Source organism: Vombatus ursinus, unplaced genomic scaffold, assembly GCF_900497805.2.
Source record: "Vombatus ursinus unplaced genomic scaffold, bare-nosed wombat genome assembly UNPS02014924.1, whole genome shotgun sequence".
In the NCBI taxonomy this organism is placed as follows: Eukaryota; Metazoa; Chordata; class Mammalia; order Diprotodontia; family Vombatidae; genus Vombatus; species Vombatus ursinus.
This window is the reverse complement of record NW_020954702.1, coordinates 849,638-873,718: the sequence shown is the minus strand read 5'-3', so window position 1 is coordinate 873,718 and position 24,081 is coordinate 849,638. Positions and strand designations below refer to the sequence as shown.

Here is a 24,081-nt window from a genome sequence, read left to right as displayed (position 1 = left end):
TGTTAAGCATTTCAAATGCATGTACTTTTGCATTGCAGTGATATTTATGCTATGCATAGGAAGCCTATTCTAAGCAAATTAATTTAAATATTTTTTGTTTTAGTTTCCATAAATGAATCAGAAACTTTTAGGAATGTACACTGCACTTTGGATAATGGTAATTTCTAATCTTGAAGGTATATGTCATCTTTATCTTTTACTTTTCTTTATTCCATGAGCTTGCAGTCACTAATTTTACTCTGCAAAAATTTCAAAGTAATGTAATTAAAGTACTGTTTATCATCTAGCACAATTAGAAAAGCTGTTGGTTAGAAAGATTCGTTTGCTGTATATGGAAAATGAACATAAGGTTAAATTTATTGCCTAAAGTGATCTAGTAATACTTTTATGTAGCTGCTGAAGAAAGTAATAGTCTTGAGAGTAAATAAGTCTATCTTTAAACCCAAGTTATTTATTTTGATTTTGTTCACTGGAGAAATTTTCTAAGTTCCTCCTGTAGCTACACCAGTGTTGTCAAACTTAAATAGAAACAGAGCCCTGCAAATTGATACTGACTTAAAAAACCATAAATTAACATTATATATGTTGTTTTGTATTTTTATTTTGTGTAATATTTCCTAATTATATTTTCATCTGGTACCTGTAGCACTTGCTGACCTGGAGTTTGATACCCCTGGCTGAGAGCCTTTTTTGTCCCACCTTCTCCATCTCCTACCCCATTTACTTCCTAACTCTTATGAAGATTATTCTGGCTTTAATTATGACTTTAGTGACAGATGCCATTCTTAGCTGCCAAGAGGGCAGTAAGGAGTTGCAGACTTGTGCCTGGCATGAGTTTTCCTGATGTCTGGTTACAAATGCTAAACCACTTGGCTCAGGACCTAGGAAAGAAGAAACCTGAATCCTCACTCACCTGTTTAGTTGGGAGCTCTTCCCTCTCACTAGAAGATTATCTTTCATAAGAAATACTGGTGTGGATAAGAGTTAATTCTTAGATGCAATTTCCCATGTACAGAATTAAAATGAAATTGTTAAGCAGTGCTGTCTTTTCCCCTTCTGTAGTAATTTTATGTATTTGTCTTTAGCTTAGGGTAGTGTTTCCATGGAGTTCTAAAACATTGCTTTAATTTGCTCAAGGAATTTCAGAGATAGCATATGCCACCTTAGATACTGGATCTAAACAAGTTGGACACTGATAAAATGAAGTGGGAATAAAGAATAGAAACTGAAGAGCAAGCTACTTATTTTTGAACTGTGGCAGGCCTAAGAGTTTAGGTTACATATAGAATTGATCTTAAATCTTGGGGTTAGGGGATCATATCTAGGGTAGGGTATAGTTGGTATAAACCAGGCTTGGAACCAGACTATTCCTTCTTTGAAAGGTTTTTTTTTTTTTTTTTTTCCCTAGTTGTGTGTAAGGGGATGGGGACAGAGCCAGTGCTGGAAGTGCCTTACTACTCTAGTGTTGGCTAAGTCTAGGAGGGGAACTAGCAACTTAGGGAATGAGAATGTGTGATTGTATTTAAACCTCGTCTTTTCCTGAAGCTCCCGAGGTCATCTACTAGGGGGCAAGGAGGAGTATTTTGTGTGTGTTGAGGAGAAGAGCTGATCATAAATCTTCATGCAACTTATTATTGACATACTTTGGAAGGAAGAGGGAATTCTCTTATCAGAATATGCGGAAGTTTGGTTAACTTTCTGTTAAACAAAATGAAGACAATAGTAAAATAAAATTGGAGTACAGGATAGAAACTAAAGAGCTACTCTTGGGGATGTCAGTTTGGGGATTTATACTTACATAAGCTTATAGTCTTAAGTAGGGGGAGAACAGGTTATAGAACACAAGGGAGAGAAAATGTATAAAAAGCAAGAAAGCAAGAATGTTCTATAACTAAGTTTACTATTAAATCATTCTGGTGATTTTCCTTTTATACTCTTTTTTTTTTTTTGAACAAATTCCTGACTGTCGCTTACATAGATTTCTCCCCTTCTACAGAAGAATATTAATTTTTGAAGAGTGGATACTTGATTTAGAACATTCTATACTCATTTAAATCAAGAATTTCCATTGGGCATGGTCAAAAGTCATGGGGAAACATAATATAGAAAATAAGCCTGGAGTAACTATAAAAGTATTCCACTCCTTGAAGTACTTTCTTTTTTCCTCTTTGTTTTGTAAGAGGTGGTCTAACTCCTTGTAATACTTCCATTGAGGGGCAGAATGGTGTAGACAAATCTAAGTTTGAAGCACTATTCAGACAAATGATGGGGATTATTTAACCTTTCGGAGGTTCAGTTTCTTAATCTGTAAAACTGGAATAAAATTTATACTAATTACATTACAGTTATTGTGGAAAAGTGCCTTGCAAATTTTAAAGATCCATATGAATATCAGTCATTTTTCAGAATTATTAAATGCTTTAAAGGGTTCCTTTAAATTAACAAACATTGCAAAATAACCCCAGTCCTCCTTAAATTTTTTCAGGAACTATTGGGATTGGAAAGAGTGACCCACAGATGTGTTTACCTGTTGCCTGTAACACGTGGTTTTCAGCATCCATTCTTTCAGCTACTGGGACAAAATCAGAAGGTATGGCATTTTAAATTAGTACATTATATATAGATTATTAATAAGTCCTTAGGAGAGTAATGTATTATGTTACTATATGACTTCTTTGGCTATCAACTTCTAGGTTTTGTTAAATTTGTTATCTATCAGTAGGAAAGGAATGTTTATTAATTTTGTGATGAACTCTGAAGTCTGCTTTCAGCCATCATTCTTTGAGTTTTATGTAAGTAAAAGTCATGTGCTGAGTAAGAAAAGCTGTTTCATTTTGAGTCCACAAAGTCTTGCCCATATTAGCACTTAGGCATATTGAAACTTACTTCTCTTTGTACTATAAAACCATGTAGAAAGTATCTTTCATTTTTATGGGACAGTAAAACATAAGTACATATTCAGGTAGCTTTAGAGTCTCTTCTCATTTGCCTAAGTCATTGTTTTATCAAACTCTGCTAGTGAAAACCTTCATTTTAAATAGAATTTTGAGGTAACTTTTGCAGTAAACAAGCTTTAAAAATGATTTTTAAAATATTTACTGCCAATGGCCCTAGAGAATCTAAGAGTTTTAAAAAAAAGTTGTCATTCCTTTGTCCTCAACACAAAAAGAAAAAGTTGCTGAAGAGTGAAATATACTTTAATCACTTCCAAATCCACATTTTCTTTTACTTTTTAATTTTTCTTGATATCTTTTGTTTTGTTCTGTTTTTGCTTGATAGCTTGTTTTGTTCATCTCTCCTACCCAAAGACCATTCTTTGTAACAAAGAATAAAAAAGGGTGGAAGTGGGGAAGTATTTTAATGAGATCAGCCAACATCCAGAGTCTGACCTGTTTCGATGTTACACATCCTTCCAAGTGTCCTGCCTTTGCAAAGTAGGGATAGAGATGCATTTTTAAATTTTGTTTTCCATAGCTGAACTTGGTTGTTAAAATTACAAAATATTCTTTTGTAGTTCTACTTATTATTAGGAACATGTTATAGTTATATTGTTTTTCTTGCTCAGCTTCACTCTGCATTGGTTCATATGAGACTTCTTTGTTCATATGTGTTATTTTTATGGTATATTAAAATTTAATTAAATTCATTTACCATAATTTGTTTACCCATTCTGCATCCTTTGGTCTTTGTTTATAGTTGTTCACTAACTTAAAAAGTGCTGCTCTGAAACACTGTAGCGTGTATGGAACGTTTCTTTCTGTCTTTGACATCCTTGGGAGATATGCCTATCAGTAGGCTTTCTGGGTCAGAATTATGGACGTTTTAGTCACTTTTTAAAAACCATAATGCCAAATTATGTTACAGGGAATGGTTAATCTGTTAGTTATCTCCACCAACAAGTGTATCTTCAAGCCTGTCTTTTCATTTCAAACCTATTGACTATAAAAGATAGACTCTCAAAGAATTATAATTGTTTTTCTCCTCAACTAGATTCTTTTTATTATTATTATTGTTATTTTTTTATCCCAACTAGAATCTTCCATGGGATTAATGGGAGATTGACAGCAAATTAAATGGTAGATAAGATTATCTAAGAGAATGCCCTATCCAGTGCATCTTAAACTATGGAACTCCATATGTGGTCGTGAAAAATTTGGCAACAGTAAAATGTTTTTGAACTCGTAATGACCAAAAGTCAATTTAAAATCAAACGGGTCATGAATCTGAGGTGTTTCTGGCAGCGCTTCTGCCAGTGTTGCACCACACTGCTGCCTTGGTTCTGAAAACAGCATGCATACCTTGCAGTGTGCATGCTGTCAGGCCATGCAACGCCAACAAAACACTGTAAAATGTGAAAGGGGGTCCTGAATGGAAAAAGTTTAAGGAACCCTCCCCAATACAAATAGGGGGATCTTGATGGGCTACTACGTTTGGAACTATGTTTTGAAACCTAAACCAAGACTGTTCCTTCACAGTCCCAGAAAATATGCACATCATACCTGTGGGATATCTGATAGAGCAGTGTATAGGCACTAGAGAATGTAGAATGAGTAAATGAGGAAAGTCATAAAGAAGGATGGGGTCTGGTGAAATGCTGTGGCTTACAAGAGGGCTTGGGGACTTGGAGAAAACCAAGGAAACAATAGTAGCAGGATCCTAGCTGAGGCAACAGTAAAAAAGTGGGAGTGCTCCAGCAAGTTCTGTTTCCTACTCTCCATGCTAGTTTTAGACACCCCCTCCTCCACATTCCCCCTCCTCCACAATATGTTGGCACAACTTTGGGATTTACGAATTTGGGAGTATAAGGTGCAAAGTGATAACAGTGTAGGGTGTGGTTGATACAACTATTCTAGAAGGTCTTACTAATTCCTTGAAGGGCAGTTTAAATTCTTTATTTCTGTTTAGGCCTTAGCACCAACCTTAACTAAAACAGGCATTGGAGAGCAAATCTAGATTTATGGAGCTGCCAAAGTGCTTGGTCCTACCAAGTGAATGGGTTTGCAAGCAGAATATAAAGGTATCTTGTATGGTTTTGCTCCAGATACATAGGAGTCTGCAAAACTGGGGAATAAGGGGGAAGGGGAAATGTTGGTTTAAATGATCAGTGCCAAAGATTTATATTTGTATTTTATGAAGGCTGTTTTTGTGTTCTGAGACATAGATCCATACAGCCCTTCCCTCCCAACTTTTAGTTTCCTGCATTCTCTGTGAAAGATTATGGATGAAAGATTCTGTTTGTGGACTTAGAAACCTGGAGTTTGTGATTCTATACTGGGGAGAGGGATTTAAGAGAGAACTTGCCTATGTTTCAGGAAAAGCTTATTTTCACTTCTAGTCAATCCTGGTATACTAGTTTGAAGACCAGATTAGCATTTTCTCCATTGTGGGTTTTCCATTCAATATTCATTGGGTTCTAGATCTATTTGCCTCTCTTTTTAATTATTACAGTGTATGTGCTTATTCATTTCATGTAAGTAGTTTTTAGTAATGAATAAAACATACTTTTTTGCTAAAATGATTTCTTTTAATCTTTCTCAAGATGTATTAAGTTTTTTATTTTTCTAAATACACAGTTAATGAGTATTTATTAAGTACTTACTCTGGGCCAGGCGTTGTGCTATGCACTGGAAATACCATTACAAAAGTGAGACAATCCTTGCCCTCAGAGAGTTTACATTCTACTAGGGGGATACAGTATGGTCACAGAATATACAGATGAGATCTACACCCTGCCCGACTGGGTGCGGGTAGTAATTGGGGAAAATTAGGAAAGGCTCCTCGAAAGAATGTAAGCTCCTTCAGAGCAGGGATTGTTTTGTTTTTGTCTTTGTATACTGGGTACATCTCTGCACACATAGTAAATTGTTGATTGAGCTTAGCCTTGAAGTAAATTAGGAGTTAAAAGAAGTGGGGAAACAAGGAGGGAGAACATTCTATGCCTGTGCCAGAGGCACTGAGGTGTGAGATAAAATGTTGTACATGTTTATATATATTGAGTATAGTGTTCATGGGGGAAAGTGTAAGCATCTTGTAAAGATATACTAGAGCCACATTACTGCTAACAGCAGTTCAAATTTTAGTCTAAGAGAAATGGAGAACCATTGAAGCTTCTTCATGATATGATTAGACCAATACTTTACGTAAATGAGTTTGGCATCTGTGGAGGATGAATGGAAATTATAACCTGGAACTATGGTCAGCAAAGCACTAAGCTGAAAATATACTTAAATGCTGAAAGTTTTGAACAGAACTTACACTTTTATAAATTCAAATTTTCTATTGACAAAAGAACATTTTTTTATCTTTTTTTTTGAAAAGACATAGTGTGTTTATTTCATTTTAATATAAATGTAGAGGAACCCAAAATATTAATTTCTCTTTATCCTTGTTATTTGCAGTTGGAGAAAGTGTGTTGTCAAAGTACTAGTTTTCCCTGAAACTAATTGTTTTCTTTTCTTTAGTAATAACAATAAAATCACTTATCTGATAGAATTAATCACAGTTTTTGAAAAGTATAAAATATTTTGTAAAGCAGTGGTGGAAACAATTCTGTTCTTTTTCGTTGTTGTTTTATTTCAAATTATATATGCATTTAAGAATCCTTGACTACTGTGCCTTTTGTTCCAAAGGAGTATCAGAGGACAAAATTAGTTAGAATCATTAAAAAATTTCAATGAACAAGAAGAATAAAGTATTTTAGTGACATGTATGATAGGAGAAAAGATAGGCTGGTCATATGGCAAGGAATGATAGGTAAATTACATGATTGCTCCCATGTCAGGGGAAAGTGAGGAAGGGCCTCCAAAATGTTGGGTGGTCCTTAAGGAAAGACATGGACAAGAGTTGCACAGCAGGGACAGACAATGGGATAGATTGTGATTGGCATCATTAGAGAGAATATCCAAATTGAGATGATAGATGCATTTGAAAATTTGTATTAAAGAACGAATTAAATTAAGTGCACTAGTATGTTAAATAAGAGTTTCAAATTTAGGGGGAAAATAATGATGCTTCTGTATTACATTTTTAAAAAGCCATTTCTTATGTATTAGATTTACTTTCTAAATATTTTTGCTTTAAAATTTCCCTAGCAATGGAAAAATATGGTCCTTTCCTATTTTCCCTAGTAGTATTTAATTTAAATTTTCCTTGTAAAACACATTTGATTCTATTTTAGTGTGTGGCATATAGTAAGTATTTAACAAATACTTGTTGACTTGATAGTAATATTTTTCTATTAGGATTTTTTGATGCCTAGTTTTTAAAAAAATAATTCATGCTGAGTTACAAAAGCACTTAAATATTATACTTGCTTTTCTTTTAAGTATCTGTTTTGTCTGTAATTTTGTGCTTGGTCATTTCAATTAAATTGTTGAACATCTTTAATAGGTCAGCAGGCATTTAAGTGTTTGTTTTATGTCAGGCACTGTTGGGTCTTGGGGATAAAAGGTCAGAAGGAAATAGTCCCTGTTCTTTAGGAGCTTTCATTCTCAGAATATACAAAATATATACAGTTTTGTGGGGGGAAAACCCTAGGTGATGGGGGGATTAGAAAGAACTCATTTAGAAAGTGGCACATGAGCAAAGCTTTTAAGGAAAGTAGATATTCTAAGAGTTAGATTGCCTTGCAGGTATGAGACAGAGCCTGTGCAAGGGCAGAAAAGCTGGTGTATTGGAACCAACTTGGGGAGGGATTTAAATGATAAACAGAAGAGTATATAATTGAGGGAGCAATTGGAGTTTATTTGGTAGGGGATCTTAGAGGTCATCTATCCAGTTTAAGCCTCTAATTTTATAGATGAGAAAACTGAGACCAGGTGAGGCTAAGTGAATTGTCAGAGGCAGGTTATGGATTCACTGACTCTTAAAGCATTACTCTTTTTACTGTACCATGCTATGCTTTAGTAATACCACTTTGGTTGCTATGTCTCATATAGCTGGGAGACCAATTAGAAGGCAGTTGTTCTGTGGAGAAGTGACAGACTGAACTATAGGATGGTCATTTAAGTGGAGAGAAAAGGATAGATAAGAGAGTACTGATTATGTAAGCATCTGCCAATTGTGTAAGAGCGGCAGTTTTTTTCTCAGCTTGGTGTAGGGTGGGTTTTGAGAGGGACAACTTTAGGGTCTTGGAAAGAGAAAAAAGGTTTGAAACCTGCTTTGTGGGGAATGTGAAATAGCAGCAAAAAAGAATAAAAGGGTAATGAAAGGGTTGCCTAAGGGCCTAATTGAGGTTAGATAGCTTACACTCATAGCAAACTGTACTTGCTGCAAAGTTTGGCATCTAGGAAATAGGAACAGAGGAGACAAAATAGTAAGAGTTACCTAGAATTGAGAGTTAAGACAGGAACAACAGGAGGTTAGAGGCATCAAGGTGGAACAGAGGGCTTTATAAAAATAGCTGACTATGGGGTTGAGATTGTGTAAAGAAGAAAAGTAAGGCTAGAATGTGGCTGACACACTGGAGAAATAGGAATATAAGAACCAGATAGTGGTGATGGCATTGAACTGGTACAGGGGTGTGAGGAAATAGGAATAAATAGGACAGTACAGCATGGTTGAACAGGGGAATTTAGCCATCTTCTTCCTAATCTGGTGCTTGTCCTTCCCAAATACCCCATTTCCTACCTCTTGCTCTTGAAATGGTAATCAAATCAACAATATTATCCATGTGACTTCTCAGACCATAATGCTTCTCCCAGGCTTCTGTGTTGTCTGGGCAGAGGCTTTTGTGTGTGTGTGTGTGTGTATTTGTATCCCAAGTGCTTAGCATAGTTCCTTGTACTATTCGTGTCTGCTAAATGCTATCTCATTCATTCATTCATGTTTTGCTTGGAGAAGGGAAGTTCTGCTGAGCCTTTGGAGACAGAATCAGTAGTTGAGAGAGACCAATTTAGTTTCAATGGAGGGGGAGATATTTCCTAAAAATTAGAGTCCCTTGAAGTGAAATGTCTCAGAATATGTTACCCCTAGCTTTAAGTCTTCAAGCAGAGGCTGGAGATGAATAGATAAGGTGAACCGATCTGAAAATCAGAGCCACGTTGGGAGCTGGAAGACAGGATCAGAGGGTGGAACTCTACAGCATCAGCAGTGGCATCAGTTGCAGAAGCAGATGGTGGGAACAAAGCAGATCTGAGGCTGGCTTGAACTTCATTAATCAATAAAAAATGGCACTTTTCATCTTATTTTAAAATAATAATTTGTCAATTAACAAGCGTTCATTTTCTTTCCACTCTCCATTGAAAAAAGAAAAAGTAAAACCTTTTTGAGAAATATACATAGTCAAATCAAAACACATTCCTTCATTGGCCATATAAAAATGTATATCATTCTGTATCTTGAATCCATCATTTCTGTCAGGAGGTGGGTAGCATTCTTCATCATTAATCTTCTGGAATAGTGGTTGGTCGTTGTATTGATTGGAATTCTTAAGTCTTTGAGGGTTTTTTGTCTTTACAGTGTTGTATAAATTGATGTTTTAGATCTGCTCATTTCACTCTGTATGAGATCATAGAATCTTCCCAGGTTATACTGAAATCACCCCTTTTGTCGTTTCTTATGACACAGTGATGTTCCATTATATTCATATAACATAATTTATTCAGCCTTTCTCTTACTAAGATTTTTCTCCTTAGTTTCCAATTCTTTGTCTTTATAAAAAGAGCCGCTGTAAATATTTTTGTATTTAAGTCTCTTTCCTGTTCCTTTGATCTTTTTGAGGTATAGGTCTAGTAGTAGTATTGCTTTTTCAAAGGACATACATAGCACAGTGTAGTATATTTTAGGGCAGAGTTCCAAATTCCTTTCCAGAATGGGCAAACAAATTCACAGTGCATTAATGTGTCTTTTCACAGAATGTATGCTTCATTTGGCATCTTGAATCCTGTCATTGTCATCTGTCATGTAAGATTGTGTTTGGTCATTGGATTGATCAGTGTTCTTGAGTCATTCAGAGTTTGTTTTTATAATGTTATAATTTGTTCTTCTGGTTCTGCTCACTTTGCATCATTTCATATAACTCTTCAAAGCTTCTTTGAAAACATTCCTTTCATTATTTCTTATAACAAAGTAAGAATTCCATTACATTCATACACTAGAATTTGTTTAGCCATTCTTCAATTGATGGGCACCCTTCTTAAATTCTAGGTCTTTGCCACTACGAAAAAGAATGGCTATAGATATTTTTGTACATATGCATTCTTTTCCTATTTCTTTGATCTCTTTAGGATATAGATGTAGTTGTAGTACAAAGATTTTTGTAAATTTTATGGCACAGTGAAAATTTTTTATCCAGAATGGCTGGACATATTTATAGCTCCAGTAGCACTGCATTGATGTGCCTGTTTTCCCATAGCTCTTCTAATATTTAGAATTTTTTCTTTTTGTGCTGGCTTTGCCAATATGAAGAGTATGATATGGGACCTCACAGTTGCTTTAACATTCATTTGTCTAACATTGAACATTTTTTTCCATGTGGTTGTTGATAGTTTGGCCCATTTACCAGTGGGGGAAATGGTATTCTTTTTTTTTCTTTTTTTTTTTTGGCTGGGCACTGAATGAGGTTAAGTGACTTGCCCAGGGTCACACATCTAGGGTCAGGTGTCTGAGGTCAGATTTGAACTCAGGTCCTCCTGACTCCAGGGCCAGTGCTGTATCCACTCTGCCATCTAGCTGCCCCTGGAAATGGTATTATTCTTAAGAATTTGAATCAGTTTTATACATATATATGTGTGTGTGTGTGTGTGTGTATATATATGTGTGTGTATATATATGTATATACACACACACATATATACACATATATACATATATATACACACATATATGAATACTTATATAATAATACTAATCAAAGAAACTCACTGCAAAGTTTTTCCCCCCATTTAACTATTTCCATTCTAATTTTAGTTGTATTGGCTTTGTACAAAAATTTTTTAATTTTATGTAATTAAAATTGTCCGTTTTCTCTTTTGTGATCTTCTCTGTCCTTTATTTGCTCAAACACCCTATTCATATATCAGAAGGATAACTTTTACTTTGCTTTTTAATTTATTTTATTTTATGTCTGAACCATGTATCCATTTGGAGTTTATCTTGTTATATGGTGTGAAATGTTGATCTAAACCTAATTTTTGTCAATTGCTTTCCACTTTTCCTAGCGGTTTTTTTTTTTAAACGAATCCTTACCACAGTAGTTGGGATCTTTGGGTTTATGGAACATAAGGCTATTAGGTTTGTTTGCTTACATATGTTTTGTACCTAATCAGTTCCCCTGATAGACCTCTCTTTAACCTGTGCCAAATTTCTGGTATGGCTAGGCCCACTTATCATATTGACTTAATTTATCTATGAGCATTTAATAGTTCTCTAATTATTTAGGTTTGTCTGTAAAGAATGTTTTATAGTTATATTTATATAGTCCTTCTGTGGGTCTTGATAGGTAGACAAGTATTTTAAACATTCTATAGTTATTTTAAGTGGAATTTTTCTTTCTATCCTCTTTAGATTAGAAACTGATGAAGATGAGAGGCTTGTGTGACTTACGCAAGTGCTTCATATTTAATTGGTGAGGATGTAGCTGGGCATCTGCTGTGACCATTTAGATACAGATTATAATAATATATGAAATTCATATATTGCTTTAAGATTTCTAAAGTGCTTTATATCTATTATTTCATTTAAATCTCAAGACAATACTGTAAGGTAAATATTTTTATTTTTTTATTTTTTGGGCTAGGCAGTGGGGTTAAGTGACTTGCCCAGGGTCACACAGCTACTAAGTGTTATGTGTCTGAGGCCAGATTTGAACTCAGGTCCTCCTGAAACCAGGGTGGGTGCTCTATCCACTGCGCCTTCTAGCTGCCCTGTAAGGTAAATAAACTGTAGCTCTGAACTTCTAAGTGTCAGAGGTGATTCAAACCCAAATCTTTCCACTATACCATGCTGCCTCCTCATAGTAATGAGGCCTGCTTTGCTATAACAAAAAATATAATGAAATCTGATAATCATTTAGAGAAAATTCTTTCTGAAGCTGCTTTCTTGACTTGAAAAAGTATGTATGAGAGATTATTTTGGTTGAATTATTCACATTAAAAAAGTAAAGAACATTTATTTTTTGGTATGAAGCTTGGTAAATATTAGTTTATCCTCTAAGATTTCTGTGAAATTTGTCATTCATATTGTGGTATTACAGATAATAAAACTTAACTGAAGAATCTGAAAAGAATGTGTATCATATGTCATGGTATAGTGGCCTTCATAATAGTTTTAAAGGTCTGTCAAAATATATTAAGGTTTATTGATGTTTGTATTAATTCTGGTTCTTGTTTGCCAAAATGTAAATTTGCATTTTTCTAAAGCAATAAAAAGGGAATTGGAAAATGTCTTTTATCCTCTGTCAGAAATGAGAGAATATCGTTGAGAAGTTGTTGGACCTCTCTCCTTTTGAGAAGAATTGCTACTGAGCCTAGCCTTATGGAATTAATATTTCATAGAACCTTGGAATGTTACTGTTGTAAACTAAAGTCAGTCATTAAGTTCCTTTAAAATACGGATTTCTTTGACCCTTTAGACCTCACTTGTGAATTAAGTTTCACATATCAGTGATTTTAGTTTAATGGGATGTTATAAAATGAATTTATAATATGTTTACAATTAGGAGACACTTTGAATACAAATACACATTTACTTATAAACCTTATTTCCCATAAGAGATGAAAGGCTAAATTGACACTTTCTTACAAGCTTGTTTTATTGCAGGGATAGCTAGGTGGTCGCAGTGGATAGAACACTAGACCTGGAGTCAGGAAGACCCAAGTTCAAATCCAGCCTGACACTTACTAAATGTGACCCTGGGCAAGTCACTTAGCCTCTATTTGCCTCAATTGGGGATAATAATAGCACCTACCTCTTAGGGTGGTTGTGACAGTCAAATGATATAATAATTATAAAGTGCTTAGCATGGTGCCTGCGCATTATAAAAATTTTAGCTATTATTATTATTTTGAAGTCAGGGTATCCAGGATGAAATGCAGGATTTTCTTAACTAGCTGTGTCTTACTAGTCAAATTACTTAATGCCTTTGACAAAATAGTTTCCAAGGTGCTTTCCATCTCAAAATTCTCGGATGCTGTGATAAAGGTACGAGAGTAATAGTTTTGCTTAATTCATGAAATATGACTGCAATCTATCAGATTTTATAATTCTCTAATTTCTTTGTGATCTGAGGCTGGACATATTATAGTAAATATACCGATAACTGTACTTATGTTTAAAAGAAACGTTCCTAACCAGTTGAGTATAAGTTGATTTAATTAGCTGTGTGGCCATGACTAACTTATTTAAGCTCATTGGGCCTCAGTTTCTTCCACCTGTGAAATGAGGGTGTTGGGCTAGATGGTCTTTAAAGCCTTTTCTAACTTTAAAATCTTGTGTTCTTTAAGGTTATTTCCAACTCTTAACAAATCTAAATTTGACTTTATTTTTGTTTGGGTGTATGGCTTAAAAAAATGAGTCTTATTTTCCCATTGACTTACATTACAAACTATCACATTAGAATTTATAATCTTCAGTCAACAAGAACTCGTAATAGCTTTGCAACACCAATTCTTATATAAATAAATTATTTTGTAACATAAATTAACATGGTCAGATTTGTTGGGGAGGAACTTATTTTTACAAACATCCAATCTAGACATTCTGTTCCATGCCTCTATTCATTCATCTCTAATGCCAAGACTTCTGAATGGTATTTACTCATTACTTTGATTTTTCTTGTGTGCACAAATGAGAGAGCACCAAGAAGGGAGAGCAGTATTATTATGTATATAATGTTTTTTTAAAATAATTGAGTCCATAAACACTACGATAAGAGTGTGACTGCTACCCTTCTACACAAATTCCTTAGGCTGCCACAGGTGAGTCTTTTTCGTCTGCCACTACTGAAGTTGGATGTGGGTGCTTGTGGGGATTAGGAGTTGGTGTAGGGAAATAGGTAAAACAAGAAGAGATTAACTTTAAAGGATCAGATTGGAGAGATGCTTTTTCTCCTAAGTAACTGAATTCCTTTTAAGTATTAAAGTGCTGAAATGGTGGTGGTTTTTTTTGTATCTTTTGGATGATTGGAATGTTTGTGCTTGATAAAGGGAAATTTGAGAGACATTAGTTATACTCTCCTCTACAGTTTTTTCGGTAGACTTGGACCCTCTAAATTGAAGCCTCAGGCTTCCTCCCAAATGTAAAGAGGCAAGCAAAATTATTGTCAATGAAATATGTGTTGATTATAGTTCTCATTTTGGCTAGGTCCTGTTGATGACACTGTATCATTGTGTTTTTATGTGTAGTTTATACACTTATTATTCTGGGACCTAAGTAAAATGTGACTAAAATATATGCTGTTATATAGTATGGGTTCCATGACTACTCAAAAAAAGATTTCTGCCCAAAAATCCATATAGAAAAGACCACATGAATGAAAAATGCTTGTTATTTATAGTATAATAGGCATTGAATAGATGGTATATCGTAAGTTATTTAATACATCTAGGTGGCATGGTGGATAGACTGCTGGGCCTGGAGTCCGGAAAACCTGAATTCAAATGTGGCCTCAGATATTTGCTAGCTGTGTGACCCTGGAATAAGGGAAATCATTCAGGAATGATTAGAAGAGGAGATGGACTAGTCATGTAATAATGATAATAGTAATAATAATAATAGTAATAATAATAGCTGATATTTCTATGGTATAAAATTTTCAAAGCCTTTTCTTTATGTGCAGATGATCTCATTTGGTCCTTACAACACCCCTGTGAGGGAGGTACTATAAGAACAGTTATCCCCCTTCCAAAGATGAAAAAACAGGTTCTGAGATTGTGACTTGTCCATGCACACACAGCTAGTAAGTCACAAGTGGAATTTGAACCCAAGTCTTTCCTGATAGAAGTCTAAAGAATGAGATAATAAACAACTTTGGTGCCATGTTGGCTCTCCCTCAGTGTAGTGTTGGGTAGATTGTAATTTCTCAGGAACTACTCACATGGGCAAGAATACAGATCTATTGAAGGAGATGTACATTTTATATTATACTGTGGGCCCCTTTATGATCAATACATGTAGTTCATTTTGCCTTGGTTTTTAATAGTTCTTGAATTTGGAAGACCTTGTTTTATCATAGAAAGAATGTAGGACTAAAAGCAAAGAAACCTGGCTTCTAGTCCTGTCCCTTCTAGCTCTCTGTGTAACCTCAAGTAAGTAATTAACCTTTCTGAGTCTCAGTTTACTCAGCTGTAAAATTCAAGAGTTGGAATAGATGATAAGTGCTAAATTTCAGTGACTTAAAGCATATTTTACTATTTAAGATTATTAGAGAAATTAACACCTGGTAAATCTGTGTGTTTATTTTTGTGGCTGGTGATATGTATTGTTTTCTTTGATGCAAAGATTTTGATCAGGTATATAACGTCCGTTCTTGAAGTGATAGGAACAGTTAACTTGAAGACATTCCACCTTACCACAGTTCCAGGGATGCTGAATAGTTTCTACCGAAAAATGTGACTGCCTATGAGATTTCTTAAAGGAGACATACTTAAATCTGGCAAATTGTTCTCCCGAATAATTTTGATATGATAGATTTCTGTGTATGGTTCTACATGCTAATTAACTCATTTTTCACTTCTGCACTTTCTGTAAATCCAGTCTTGTGGTAATATAACTTTATATAATATTAAGTTTCTCTAGGCAGAAAGTGGGTTCAAGTAAATAATTTGATTTTCCCACAAATGAATTTTTAGCATAGTATTTATTATATGTGACTCTAAAAAGAGCATGAGATCACATTAGTGCTACTCTCTTAGGTGTCCAGATTTCATACAAGTCTGATAAGTCTTCTACTTTTGAAAAGCATAAACATAATAATGGAATTGATAGGGAACAGGATTAAGAGAAAATGAAATTAGAAAATTCTAGACAGTGACTGTTATATGTAACTATGACTCCTGGGCAAAGTATAATGAGATTGGTAATATAAAAACACATCTAATTATGTGCTATCCTTTCAAAGGAGTTAACTTATGAGATAATATGCTTATTTTGATGGCAAAAATTTTTTTTTAATTTAACTTTCCAAAAGTTAAGGGAAATCTGATGAGTTAAGCAGGTGATCAAACTAAACAGTAACATTTTCTGTCAAAAGGAAGGATGACCATAAAATCATGTCAGGAAAGTTAGTCTTTTATAACTTTGTTGTTGTTGTTTAGCCATTTTTTCAGTTGTATTTGACTCTTCGTGACCCCATTTAGGGTTTTCTTGGCAAAAAATACTAGGGTGGCTTGCCATTTCCTTTTCTAGGTTATTTTACAGATGAGGAATATGTGGCAAACAGGGTTAAATGACATGCACAGGGGGCATACAGCTAATAAGTGTCTGAGGCTGAACTTGAGCTCAGGAAGAGGAGTCTTTCTGACTCTAGGCCCAGCACTCTATCCAGTGTGCCACCCAGCTGCCTGAGAGACAATCTTTGTTGTTCAGTTGAGTCTCACTCTTTTGCGGCTGGACTCTAAGCCCAGCACTCTCCCTAATGTATCACCTTTCCAAAATGAAATTCAAGAAGAGGAATTCCAACATTTCAGTAATGTCTCTTCCTTCTTGGGAATAATTGTACATATAGCCTTCCAATATTATGACTTTAAAGACAATACTTTTTAGGATCTATGATTTCTGGTTATTTTTGTTCATTTTATGGCAGTTTCGTATGACAGGCACACTTTACAGGTTATCTTAGAGAGGCACAATGGTTCAGTTGAAAGAAAAATAAAAATCATTTTTTTAATTTCCTTTTCTATAGGAAAAAGCGTATGGAACACTGAGGAACACTCAACATATGGAGCATTCATTTATAAGGGTTTGTACAGTATTTTTAAAAAATCACAATATTGGACAGTGGAATTGACTCAGGTATTCTTAAATTTTCTCTGTAGCAGGGATTCTTTTTAGTGTGTGTCATGGACTCCTCTTAAAATCTAGTTGAAGGCTATGGATTCCTTCTCAGAATGTTTTTAAATGCTTACAAAATATAGGATTATAAAGGAAGCAAATTATACTGAAATATACTTGTCAAAGTATACATTTATAAAAGGTCATGGATTCCCACTCTTTCGATATAGGATAACCAATTTTGCTTTTAAAAGAACAACTATATATTAATTTCAGTGATCTTCCTGTTTCACTCTTTCCCCAAAATGTAGTAAGGATACGTGAATATAAAATTCTTTATTGTGTGTCCAAACCACAGTGAATGGCTCCCTTTCCCTCTGTCCCCACTTCAGCAGTTTTAAAAACAAGTTATTTCAGTTAATAGATGAGAAACATAATTGCCTTTTAAGTTTGTAAATTCATAATGCACATTTCAATCTGTCTTTTTAAAATAATGTTTCTGTGTATTTGTGCATCTAAGGAAATACTATCATTATGTCATTGTTTTTAAAAACACATAGCAAATTGGTATTGACAGAAAATTGTTTTGATTTATTTGAAGCCAGGAAAATCTCACACATGAAAAATTAGTCCCTTTCTAAATTTGCATTGGAAATAAATGAAATGAGTTAATACTGTGAAACATCATCTTTACTAAAAGATTCTGAACAAAGATACTCACTTATGAAAGTGTTTCATCTAATTCACAAGGGTGTTGAGGAATGAGTGGGTGCATTTTGATCTCTGTTTTCTCCACACCTCCCTCCCTCCCTCCCTCCCTCTCTCTCTCTCTCTCTCTCTCTCTCTCTCTCTCTCTCTCTCTCTCACTCTCTCTCACTCACACACACACACACACACACACACACACACACGCATTCCATAATCCATGATTTCTAGGCAGTGTAAATGTGCACTGTTCTACTTCAGTAGTATTAAATTCCACCTTCCAAAGATACAGTGAATGAGCTTCATTTCATTTCTGCACATAGGAAAAAAAATATGAAGCTATTGCTTCAAAAAAAAAAAAAATAAGTGGAGGCCTGTAAGGCCTTTATGAGTGTGGGGTTTAGGCAAGTTATTTCCAAGACAGTTACATCTGTTTATTTGTATGTTTGTTTTTTGTACTAAGTGGTATACTGTGAGGTTGTAGGATTATAGATCTAGAGATTGAAAGGGTCTTAGAGGCCATCTGGTTAAACCACTTTATATCATGGATGAGAAATATGAGGTCCAATGGTACTGTATGATTTGCCCAAGGTTACACAAGGAGTAGATCTGGAGGCCTGATTGTGAATCTGAGGATCTGTTGGTCCTCATATAAAACTTAAGGAAAAAAACAGAAGTCATGACCAAAAAAACTTAAAGAAGTAGAAGATAACAAAAGATATAATGTGTCTTGCCTTCAATATAAAGGCCATTATAGCTGATTTTTAGTATATCAACATAAATTTGATAAAACTGACTTTTGCTTATCTCACCAGCCGATTTGTTATGGTATTATCTCAAAAACAGTTAACTTCTTTGACCAGAGATCTTCTTATCTGTGTTCTTATCTTGCCCACCCCCACATAGAAGATAGTTTTTAACATTATCAAAGTAAAATGATAAATAGAATAATACATAAGTAATATTGAATAGTAGCTATTGTCAAAGAGGATCAATGACATCACGGGACACTGTCTTGACTTAAGAATGTGAGACAGTTTCACAAAGTTGTCAGCCCCACTCTTTCTTCCAGGGTTATCAAAATTTAGTGGCCACGACAAAAATCAAGTAGGATGGCATTGGTATCTTCAATGTCTGACCAAGTTCTGAGTGTAGCACCTGCTTCAGCTGCCTTCATGGCCCTTTGGAACAAATTGCTCGCATCCACCTATTCCACCGGGGGAGTCTTCACATGCTTGGGGTAGACACCCCGCTATCTCACCAACAGGCTTGAGGCCTGTTGGTTACTATCACCCTGGTTTAGCCCGTCTGCAAAAATAGTTTACCAGGGTGTGGCTGTTGTGTGTGCTATAGCTTCTTGGAGCCACTGGTGAGAGTTGAGTGACAAGTGGACACCAAAGGTGGATGAACAGCCCTGAGAAGGGCTTGGCAAGCCCTCACGTCACAGGTGCTAGCGCTCCCTGAACGCTGTTTAGTGTGTTTGATTTTTCCTTCGTGTAATTGAATCAGCAAGGTATAAGTGGATACTGAGCAAATTGAACTGGTTTCAAGGGTTCCCCCTGACACATACTGACTATATGATTGAGGCAAATTATTTAACCCTCTCAAGACAACTCTATACAACTGCAAATTGCAGGATTATTGCAGATCTGCATTGGTAAAAAAGAATTTCTTTACTGGGAATTGTTTATACCAGTGAAATTGTGAGTCTGGGCTATGGCTAAAGGTGGTTGGGGATTTAACTTCCATATCTAGAAGAAGAAAAACAAAAAATAATAACAGTAAAAGAAAATATTCTCACTATGCAAGTAAAACATACCAGTCATGAAGACAGAATGCACTGAGTCAATCTAAAGATCATGAGCCTTCCAGAAGAACAGTACAGGACAAAGAACCTTAACACCATAATGCAAGAAATAATAGAGAACTGACCAGAACTTCTGAACATAGAAACTAAAATACTAATTGAAAGAATTCACAGATTGTCTCCAGAAAATTCCTGAGACTATGAAGTCCAAGACACTTACAGGTTAAATTTAACAGTTCAATTCAGAAACATGTTCTGTAAGCAATCTAGAGAAAGACTTTCAAATACAAATGAAAGAAAATTCAAATCAATGCAAAACTATTCTGCACTCACTAGAAAATGTAGGAAGGAATGGAATAATGTGTTCTGAAGAGCAGTGGTGCTCGGAATGCAGCTTGGGGCGACTTACCCTGCAAATCTGAGCTTAACCATATGTGAAAAAAAGGTGGACATTCAATAATAAAGAATAGTTTAAAACATTTTTAGAAAGAAAACAAAAACTGAAGACATTGTTTGCTTCTTGAATACCTCAAACAACAAAAATGGAAAGGGAATAAATGCAGCAGCCAAGGACAGCAACAGCAACAGAGTGACAGTAGAGACCACTAAGAGATTTATTTCTAAATGGATACAAGGAGATAGATGAAAGTAGTGATCTGGTGGAAGGAAAAATGAAGAGATGAGCAGGGAGCATCATGAACTTTACAGGTAACGGCCTGCCTACAGGTGAATCATTGTAACTTTTGTGGGACTACATTACAACATGGGAGAGCACATGAAAGTAGGGAGGGGAGCAGGGACATCAAGAGGAATGTGTGATGTTCTGGGCCAGATCAAAGGCTAGAAATGAGGGGGAGGTAACCACTATGGTCTCAGAAAGAGAAGACCCTACAAAGAATTGGGTGAAGAGGGGGGAAAGATTCAAAAAGGACGAGGGAAGGAAGAGGCCATATTTCGATGGTGGGAGGGGTTTCCACTGACATGCTCCTCTGAGTGGGGGAAAAAAAAAGATGGTCTGGGAAGGGAGATAAGGATTTTATTTCAGGAGTGATTTGATGCTTGAAAAGTCTACATGTCCTACTTTGGGAGTTGGGCAGTTGGAACCCCTGAGCAACTGGGCATCTGGGAGAGTGGGAGAACATGTACCCAGGGAAGAAATTTTTAGGCAAGTGGGGGAATACAAATTAATCAGGAAAGCTATAAGTCAGTGGTGGGCTGAATAATCAAGAATGGTGGTAAAGGAGCCCTAGTATGGGCCAGTGTCCTCTCTGACACTTCTGGTGGTGAGACACAGTGGAAAAAGAGAACCCATAAGGCCAGCACTGAGACAAGACAGTGATAGAAAATGCCTGGAAGGGAGAGCCTAGAAGGGGTATAGAATGGATACATTGCAAGCTTTGATTGCATGAGGGATACAGAGAAAAGAGACCAATTAATTATAAGGATCATTAATCAAAGAATGAGACTCTAGAGTGGGGAACCTGTGACCTTGAGGCCACACGTGGCCTTTTAGATCCTTAAATGTGGCCTTTTGACGGAATCCAAATTCAGATTTGTTCTGTCTAGTCTAGAGGAGACAGAAAGTGTGAGATAACAAGAATGTGAGAAATACTTTTTGGAGAAGCCCCCTCCCATCCCTCCCCCACACAAAGAAATTAAAAGGATTTATTGAAAGGGAGGCAAGGAAGGGGAGAAGGTATTTGAGAGGAATAAAAGAGGGAAAGAATTTTATAGCCAGATAAAAGCAGAAGAGAAAAAGTAATAAAACCCAGAAGGGAAAGAAGTAAATACTACTACTGCTACTAATTGTTACTACTATTACTACTACTACTACTACTACTACTGCTACAACATCAGCAGGGAAAGGAAGAGAATCAGAGGAAACAGGGCCACCTTAAAAAAAGATTAAAGTAACTGAAGCAACATAGTACTGTGTTTACAGCAAAAGAGGGAAAATAATTCATAACTTTAAAAAAAAATTTATAGTCAGAGGGAACAAAATATAAGTCTGTAATGGATTAAACAATCCAGTAAAACAAAAAAAATTGACATTGGATAAGAAAACAAAACCCTATAATCTGTTGCTTAAAAAACAAGGACATACACAAAATAAAACTGAGGGGATAGGAAAGAATTTACTCTGCATCAAATGAATATTTTAAAAAAAGTAGCAGATACATGTCATGTTATCTGAGAAAACAAGAAAAAGTTTAAAAAGTTTTTAAAAAGGGATACAGAAGGAATCTATATTATGCAGAAAGGAACCATAGACAGCAAACCCATATAATAATAAATTTATGAGCTTCAAATGCCTTAGCATCCAGATTCGTAATAGAAACATCTCAGCTACAAGAAGAGATAGATAGTAACACAGTAGTGAAAAAAGACTTTAATATCTCTCTCTTGGTTTTGAATTAGTCTAACTGAAAGAGAAACAAAAGGGATAATATAGAATTGGACAAATTATGGGAGAAATTAGTATTAAAGATTTATTGCAGCTTCTGAATGGGACAGCAAAAAAAATACGTGTTACTAAGCACACGATGGAACTTTTACAAAAAATTGACTGTGCTTGGGCAGGGAAATATTACAAATAAGTGTTAAGAGGCAGAAATAATTATACATCCTTTACAGATTATAAGGCAATAAAAATAGTAATTGATTCAGGGACCATAAACAAAAGATGTAGAACTTAATGGAAATGTCTCAATGAAATCCTAAATAATACTTGGGTCAAAGAATAAATCATAGAAACAATAACTATGTAAGAGAAAATGAGAATGATGAAACAACATAACAATTTCTGGGAGGCAACTAAAGCAGTGTTTAGGGGGAAAATCAGATCTTTAAAAATATAGAGTAACAAAATAGAAACAGAGGATTAAATGAGTCTAATATGAATTTTATAACATTTGAAACCCAATGAATAATCAAACCTAAAACAAGCATATAAAATAAGGGCAGCTAGCTGCCGCAGTGCATGGAGGGCCACACCTGGAGTCAGGAAGATTCCATTTTCTTGGGTTGAAATCCGGCCTCAGATGCTACTAGCTGTGCCACCCTGGTCAAGTCACTTAACTCTGCCTTCGTTTCCTTATTTGTAAAATGAGCTGGAGAAGGAAATGGCAAACTTCTTCAGTATCTTTGCCAAGAAAACCCCAAATGGGGTCACAAAAAGTTAGACATGACTGAACAACAACAAAATAAGCAGAAACAAGGAGATGCTACAAATTAGAGAGGAAATAGATAAATTGGACACACAACTCATAGAAGTGATAACTTAAAAGGTGGTTGATTCTTTGAAGAGACTTAATAAAATTGCCACAATACGTTATACACAATTATGTGATAACAAAACTGAGAACACAAAAGAAAGAGGAATACCTTCCAAAATATTAAACACAGTTAATCCTCAACTTTCACAGGGGTAATGTTCCTAGAAAATGGCATGAAAGTAAAAAACACTGATGTTGATAGATTGAACCTGTGAGAAATAGGGGGTTAGGTTTCTACAACAACAAAAAACTTATCTTTCACTAGAAATTGTCAAAAATATATTTTTCTACATATAATTATTGTTAACAAAACATTAATTATATAATATATACAATTCCTAACATAACCCATAAAATACAGGGGAGAGGCAGTACAGGCTGGGGCAGGGGATGGAGGGGGAAAGACAACCAGCAATGTCAGAAGAACCCCAGGATCAAAAAGGGAAATAGGCAACCTGCCATCTCTAATCTCCCTTTCTGCCACATGGTTGAACTGTTCCCAGGGCTGACCACCCAAACCCTGGAATGCTAGAGATGGCAAAAGGATGAAGGGGACCACTATCTCGTTTACCTACAAACAGCCACTTATTCATTTTTTTTTTCCAATTCTCTCATAGCATACTTGAGAGCTTACTTGAGCACTTTCTGGAGCATATTCACAAACATTTTTCAAATACTTTCCTCCTTTCTGTGGATATAAACTTGTACATGGTGCCTCTCATTTTTTCTCTACTGTGCTTAGCCAAGAATATGTGTGATTGTCAACTCAAAACTGAAAATCTTAGGAATACTTGGTTACAAAAATTAAACCTATGAATGTTGAGGATTGACTGTAGTAAAACTAGCAGAAGACCAGAGAGACAGATCTTAAATAATTCAATCTCAGAAAAGGTGATAGATCTACTTCTAATGGACCACAGATAAAACCTCCTGGTCCTGATGAATTCACAGGAGAATTCTATCAAACTTAAAAAAAAAAATCCATATTTTACAAATTATTCTTAAAAATTGAGAAAGAAAATGTCCTACAGTATTCTCTTGTGAGATAAATATAGTCCTAATAAATAATCCAGGGAAAGATAAAACAGAAAGAAAACTATATAGGCCAGTATCATTAATGAATATTGACTCAAAAATTTTAAACAAAATCCTGTCAGACTACAGTGAGTATAGTTCAGCATTAGGAAAACAGTCAACACAAACATGTTAAAAACCAAAACATCCAAAATAACATGATCACGTCAAGAGATAGAGGAGAAAAAAAAACAAACTTTTGACAAAATAAAGCTCACTTATGCCAAAAACCTTATCTTAAAGTATAGTTATAAAGGGACCTTTTTTTAAAAAAAATATAATAAAAAGAAT

The 24,081-nt window shown here is 35.2% G+C and overlaps 1 protein-coding gene across 3 annotated transcripts in view; it reads left to right on the top strand.

Annotated features, from left to right (window-relative positions):
- Positions 1 to 24,081, top strand: part of NRIP1 (nuclear receptor interacting protein 1) — a 156,012-nt gene that overhangs the window by 43,820 nt on the left and 88,111 nt on the right. For 2 of the 3 annotated variants that reach the window (XM_027843619.1, XM_027843618.1), the window contains exons 2-3: positions 2,486 to 2,590; positions 16,841 to 16,897. The gene's annotated coding sequence lies outside the window, so the exon portion shown is untranslated. The remainder of the gene's footprint in view (positions 1 to 2,485; positions 2,591 to 16,840; positions 16,898 to 24,081) is intronic. The other variant, XM_027843620.1, reaches the window with a different exon arrangement.